The sequence below is a fragment of the Notamacropus eugenii genome, chromosome 1 (assembly GCF_028372415.1).
Source record: "Notamacropus eugenii isolate mMacEug1 chromosome 1, mMacEug1.pri_v2, whole genome shotgun sequence".
Taxonomy (NCBI): domain Eukaryota; kingdom Metazoa; phylum Chordata; class Mammalia; order Diprotodontia; family Macropodidae; genus Notamacropus; species Notamacropus eugenii.
In genome coordinates this window covers 371,905,341-371,913,166 of record NC_092872.1, presented here as the reverse complement: position 1 = coordinate 371,913,166, position 7,826 = coordinate 371,905,341, and positions in this window count along the sequence as shown.

Here is a 7,826-nt window from a genome sequence, read left to right as displayed (position 1 = left end):
ATTTAATCCAAATTTACATTTGGATACTGGGAATCTAAAAGAAGGTAATATCATTTCTAACTTATTTAATATACAGCTCATTGCATGTTGTCTCTCTCACTAAACTATAACCTCCTTGAGAGCAGGAGTTATCATTTACCTTTATATCCATAGCATTCAGCACAGTTTCTGGTGCATACTCGACACTTAGTGAATGTTTGCTGATGGCCTGAGACTTCAGATAACAACCCAGATAACTGGAGCCACAAGCCATGGATGTTTTATCCAATGCTGCTAAAAAAAACTAAAATTTCAATTGATCCAAATCCAGATGCTTCAAAATATCTAGATAATTAATGCCATATATATCACAATGGTGAATTGATTTTGTTCCTTTGTGTTCATTACTTTGTTGTGTTGAACTGTTGTCATCAATTACTGTGTTAATAATGAAGTAAATGCAAACTTGACTGGAGAATTTTGCTCTGCACAGCACATGTTGGCTCATAGCAACAGTAACAGCAACATATAGCAATGTGCTCTGCACAGAGTGGGTGCTTAATTAAAAACTCTGTTGAATTGACTTATACATTATATAATTCTACATAAAGGACTTTTATTTTTTACTAAAAATATCAAAAACAAAAAGCCAGGGTTTTGGGGACCCCAAGAGGTTGAAGAACTAACCCCAAATCATTAAAGGAGCTGGTAGAAATACCAGAGAAAAATGTTAATGTGCTTTTTCTTTGTAAGAGTATAGAAACCCTAGTTGAGGAAGTTATGGAGACAGTCCCTTCGTCTCTAGGTGGAGCTCCTTCTAAACACTCCAAAGTAAAAGAATGCTGCAATTAAATATCATCATGCAGATCTCCTTCTATTCAGCATAGAAGATAGTTATCTTTTTTCCACAGTATTTCCATAGGCTGGCATCAAAGGAAAGAGCAGGGGCCTTCCTAAAGACAGGGGGAAAAAAGTTAGAGACAGCACTAGCATTATAAAAATGTGCCCGGCATAGCTCCAAAATTTCATCTTTACAGCGGTGTCTAATTACTGGGCTAAACTTTGAGAAACCTGATACAATGCCAATAAATTCCAGCTGTGTTTTATGACAACCCATAAAATAAGTTTTCAAAAACAAATTTTTGACCTTTTTTAAATTAAAAAAGACGCTCCTTTTACAATATTTAGTATCTACTGGAGTTATATGTTAATTGCTTAATCCAGCACAAATGTTAGAGTAGACTGAAATGCTGAAGAAGGAATTCTGCTTACTTTTGACTTTTCTATCTTTCTTTTATTTTTTAAGACAATGTTTTCTTATAGTGGATGTTTGGTAGTGCTGCTGTTAAAGTGAAGGATTGTTTCTAGAGTTTGAATACCCTAAATTATCCCTCATTTCAGGACATGAATAGAGCCAGATGATAGTTTCCAGAAAGATTAATGAGTGTTGTTTGATTTAGTAGACGTATTGCCCAAGGAGAAATGTAAGAAAGAGTTTGAGAAACCTCAGAAGCTACAAAATATATCTGGGCGTAATTTTACATATGCAAATACAACTATAGAACACTCTTTCTAGAAGTAAAGACAAATAAGTGGAAAGATATTGTTCATGGTTGGGCAAATTCAATATCATAAAAATTATGATACTACCTAAATTAATTCAAAGATTTAGTGTTATGCCAAAGCGCCAGAAGGTTAAATTTCCAAAAGCAGGAAAAATAGAAATATAATTCATTTGGATTTACAAACGGAAAGAATTCTGGATTAATAGTTAGAAGATACAAGGTTCAAATCTGACCTCTTTTGCTTACTCCCTGGGTAACCTTGAGCAAATCACATAAACTTTCAGGAGTTTAATTATCTCACCTGGAAAATGTATGTGTTGGAATAGATACTCTATAAGATCATTTCTACACAAATCTTCTAATCTTCTCATGCTTTAGTTTAAGAGAGGCTATAAGAAATTCAAGGAAAATCACGAAAAATTTAGGGAGGAAGGGGACACAGCATTACTAGATCTCAAACTATATCTAAAAGTAATAATCGTCAAAATCTACTTTATACTTGTTGAAAAATTGATTATTGTAATAGTCAAAATAGGCAAAATTCAGATGCAGTTGAACAGAGTAGTTTGGTATACAATAAACCAAAGAAAATAAATTACTTGGATGACTCAACCCTATTTTATAGAATATTTTGGGAAAACCAGAAAGTACTTCAGCAAAAATCAATTTTAGGACATCTAATATGACACCCCAAAATGTGTTTCAAATGAGTAAACAACCTTAAAATGAGTGATAATATCTTATTTTTTTTTAAGCAACTACAACAAAAAGATAATGAAGAACCACCTTTCAAAATCTGTGGTTTGGGGAAAAAATTGTAACCAAGCAAAGGAAAGAGAAGATCACAAATACAAAACAGGAAGTTTTGATTAGATACAATTAAAAAACCTTTTGCACAAATAAAAATATGTGATTAGAATAAGAAAAAATTGATTAGAAAAAATCTAATACATCAGATATTTCTAATAAATATATGATATTTAACATATACAGATAACTAATTCAAGTACATAATGCCAAGAGCTTAATAAACAAGTGCTGAAAGTATATGAACAAAGAACTTTCAAAAAAAATCAAAACATTAACAACTGTAGGAAAAAAATTCCAATTCACTAATATGAAAAATGCAAATGAAAACAACCCTGAGGAGAACAGCACCAAGGCATTAATTTGCACACTAAAAATCAACAAATATGACAGAAATGAAAATATTAAATGCCAGAGAGTCACTGGAAAGAAATAAATGTGTGTATATGTGTATATATGTGTGTGTGTGTTACTAATTTACTGTTGTTTGTTAGAACTATGAATTAATTTGTACATTAAGTAAAATAATTTAAAATTACACTTTCAAAATTAACCAAACTTTCAAAGGCCATTTCTTTTGACTGTGAAATAGTACTAGTGGTAATACATCCCAAGGAAATCAAAGACAGAGAAAAGGTACCACATATAACAACATGTTTTGTGTCAGTACTTTTTTTTTCAGAAAAACAATACAAAAAACCAAAATGTTTTCATCAAGAAAGGAATGACTGAATAGTCTGTAGTACATGAATATAGTGAACTATTCTCATATTCTAAGGAATATGTGAAAAACACAGAGAAATTTGGGAAAGCTTGAATTGATTTATAGTGACCTAGTCAGAACCAAGATCACAATATATACCACTATTACAATATTATAAAGGAAAATAACATTAAAAGACAAGGTCAAATGAAGGTAATGACCAACTTTGACTCCCAGAGACTGATGAGGAAATATCTTTACTTTTTCTCTGTAGTGGGGTCTCAATATGGAAATATTGGAAACAGTCATTTTTTTTTTTTTAAATTTTTGCTTGCCTATACTCTTTTGTTACAAGGGAGGTTTCTACTGGATGGTGGTATTGGGAAGTGACAATGATGTATTTTTAAAGCAGTAATAAAACTCTTTCCAAAAATAAATTCTAAGCATGTGCTTAATCATATCAACAAAGAGCTATTTCATTCATGTGCTATTGTACTAGTGACAAAAAAAAAATCATTGAAAAACAGGCTCTCTGGGCATTTATACCATTTTATTAATTTCTTGGCTGGATATGAGTAATTAGAACAGGTCTAAATTTAGGGATCCATGATTGCAATGGTTCTGTCTAAATACTTCTATAACTTTGAAAGAACTGAAAAATGTTGATTCTGCTCAATGAGAAGAAAAAATAGGAGGATGGAAAACTTGAGTAAAGGTGAAGATGTACCATAAAAGTCATAGGTTAGAGATGACAAAGTATTAAGCCTGAGAGAAAGGAAACTGAAAACCTAATTGGAATCCTCCTTCTCCCCTCCCCACTAGAAATCACTCATGGCAATGACATCAGCCTGGTTGATTAACAAATTCCCACAATATCAGGTATTTGAGGCTTACCAGCACCTCAATGACAAGATCTGGGCAACGGTGAAAAGGTGTGTAGACAAAATGTGAGATTTCCTAAAGTCAAGTGAAAGGGATAAGATACAAGAGAAAAAAAATTCAAAGGCAATCGAAACCACTGTCTTTCTTCTATTCAACTATGGGCCCACTTCCCTGTCCATGTGTGGGGTCCATCCCAGAAATAATGTGGTAATGGATATGATTTGTGTGTATAACTTCACGTCATAGTCTGTACAAAATCTTCATCCATTTCGTTTTTCCTATGCGGATAGTTAATCTAAATACTTGTTTTTGTTACTTATACAAGTTGATTTTTAAAAAAAAAAACCTAGAAATTGACAAAAGAATAAGCATTGTGACAAGCTGTTACCATTTCCTAAGGAAGTTAAAATTATGTAATTCTATCACCACAGTTAGGAAACAAAAAGAGACTAAAGATCACCTCATCACTCAAACACTTCTACTCCCTGACAACTGGAGAGATATGTCATCTAAAAGAAACACATACTTATAATATAAATTCATTTATAATATCTTACTTGAAAACGTGACAAAAGATAACGAACTATATCAATCCATAAAATAGTAAAGTGCAAAATGTGATTAAAGAAAACTTGGTGAGAGACCCAATTAGTCAAAATTGTTATTGTTGTTCAATTGAGAATGACTCTGTGTTCTGCTATGGGGTTTTTTTGGCAAAGATACTGGAATGCTTTGCTGTTTCCTTCTCCAGTAGATTAAAGCAAATAGAGGTTATGTGATTTGCCCAGATTCACACAGCAAGTAAGTGTCTGAGGCCAGATTTGAACTTAGGTCTATCCTAAGTTCTATCCACTGAGTCCCTTAGCTATGTCCATCAGTAAAACAGCTGTTAAACATAAAAATCAAGTTAGAAGGACAGCAAAGGACTACAAAGAGGAGAAATTTATGAAGATTTTTTAAATCTCTATCAATAATAACATAGCTGTCACATGTGAGCATAAGCATTCAATGGTACTGCATGAGGAAGTAAAAAAAAAATGGGAAAAAAAATTTTATGTGGGGAAAAAAGAGCTAAACTAGACCAAAAATACACAGAGAATGTCTATGCTGGAAGTGTCTCTTTTGGAACTAATTCTCAAAATGTATGACAATAAAAGAAGATATCAAAATATTAGCAAAAAATATTTCACACATTATTGTTGCAATAAAATAGGAGGAATGGTGGAATATTAATAGCTACTTACGAATACAACTACTTTCTCATCTCTGTAAAAGTTTTAAACTTGCTCTCCATGTAGTTTGGCAGCAGACAAAGACCTTGCATATGATTCCTGGGTTGATGCTCATTTGCTAGTCTTCCAATACATAGGAATGGCCTACCAGTGCATTCAGGGTATCCTTAACAACAACAACAATAAAGGTATGGGAAGAGAACTGGTAAGACTTTCACAAATGATGTTCTATGGGAGAACATATCTTTACAGCAATGTGATCAGTGAAAAGGTGTAAGGAAAGTAAGACCTTATAAAGTTAATCGTTAGTGAATTTTTTTAAAGCATTTGATCTGATATGGTAAAATGCCACCTTATGGGCTTTTCTCCAACAAAGTATCTCTCCTATATGTGTCCAAACCATGCAAGATTCTTTGAAAGACAGCATGATGGATACAACTTTTTTCAGTGACCCTATGTTTATGTGTATCAAAGAAGGGACAAAGTGGGGAGACGTTGCTCTTCAGGAGTCTTCTACTATCATGACAGTTATACATCCCAGAGTTTAAAGGGACTATGAGTTGTCTGTACATATTGAGGTCTTCCAGATGTTCCTGTTGGCCAACCACATTGTACTAATTATTTCAAGCCCTGGAACAGTGTTGAGTGAGAATGCACAGGATAAAGAATTATTTGCTCATCTTTCACTGGAATACTCACAATCACACTTTCGCATTCACATCTGGGTTGCAGAGAAAGAGCAAAGTCTGAAATAAAGCTATATAATATTTCAGCATCATCTAGTGGCATTGCGAAAGTCCCATGGGAGCCATGCCTTGGTTGTCTCCTGTGAAAAATAGCTCCTGTGACAAGTACCTATTGGTTTTATGAAATCCCCAGAGACACTATATTGGAAGTGAATGGGACACCGTTTCACTAATTTTGGACTAATCATTTTCCTGTACTCATTTTTCTGTATTTCCTTGGATTCTGCCTGTAACAACCAACAGCTTAAAAATGAACTAAATCCAGATAAATCTAGTTGATTTGTCCTAATTGATAATTTAAAAAAAGAAAAGAATTGTCTGATCTGAATTCTTTCCCTATCTTTTTTTTTTCTTTTATTCTTTAAATAATGTGTCCTCAATGCTTGCTCAGAGTAAATAAAGCAATCAGTACAGGTTAGACATTCTTGGATAGTTAGAGTGTAGCCCTCTGACACAGGGCATTCTTACACTTTTTGAAGAAAAGCTGGAAGAATACTACAGCTGTAATTAACTTGAAGTCACATTACTATGGGCTCAGTGGCTATTTCCACAAACAGAATAATAATTGATAGAATCACATTATTTCAGAGATTAAGAATCCCTTCTCCAATGTTCCCGACATTCAACCAATATTGAAGATGCTAGTGAAAGGGAACTCAAGAATTCTTGAAGAGCCCCATCCCACTTTGAAGAAATTTTCCTTATATTAAATTTAAATCTGCTTCTCTGTAACTACTACTCATTAGTTCTTTGATGCCCTCTGAGGAAAAGCAGAACAATACCAATCTTTCTTCTATGTAACAATTATTCAAATTCTCAGTCTTCTCTTCCTGCTAAATATTCTCATTTCTTTCAACAAATTCTCTTACGTAATAGTTTATAGTGCCATCACTATCTTGGTTGCTTTTCTCTCCGAAAATGATAGTTTGTCAAAGTCCTTCCAAAAATATGGAGCTCAGAAATGTGCAAAATACTCCATATATATATATATATATACATATATATAACACATATATATACACATATGTACCCACACACATACATACATACATATATATGTATGTGTGTAATATATATTTATACACACAATTATGTATGAATGTATATATGTGTGTATATATATATGTATATATATATCCTGACTTGCAATTTCCTCTCCTATTTTGAATAATGACATTATCACCAAGAAAAAAATGTATATATGTATATATAATTTGCTCTGCTTTTGGCAGAAAGAGAAGTTCAGCAGATGTCTGAATAATCAAAGTCCCTCATCACTCCTTTATCACACCTCTATGTCACATTGGTAATCTCTTTCCTAAACTTATCTATTACCTCCTTCTATCCATCTGGTCTGCAGCACCCCTATCCATCTGGTCTGCAGCACCCCTTTTCCCCCTTTCTGTGACATTTTTTTTCAAACTAACTCATTTGTTATTGCCTATACATGTGATTCCACCTTTTGCCTATCTCTCTTTGCACAAGTTATCCCCCTTTCCTGAAACATTTTGCCTTGGAATCCCCATCCTCCTTCAAGGTTCCCCTAAGGTGCCAACTCCTATATTCTCCCAAGAGGCATATTCTCACTTATTCCACCCATTATTGCTTTCTCCTTATTTACTTTGTTTATCCTTCATTTCTTTATATGTGTGCATGTTCTATTGTTACCTCATCTCTTTCTCCGCCCTTCAGTAGAATGAAAGCTCCTTCAAGACAGGAATTATTTTCCCTTGTATCTGTACTCAGAACCTAGAATGTAGCAGAAAAGTTTTGTGGATTGAGTCAAAAAGTCTACATAGATTTGTACAGATGAAGTAGGTGTCTATTAGCTACTGCTTCTAATGCTCTTTCAGTTGTAGTAGTATATTACTGGTCACATTATTCCATAATGATAATTAATGAATGGGACATC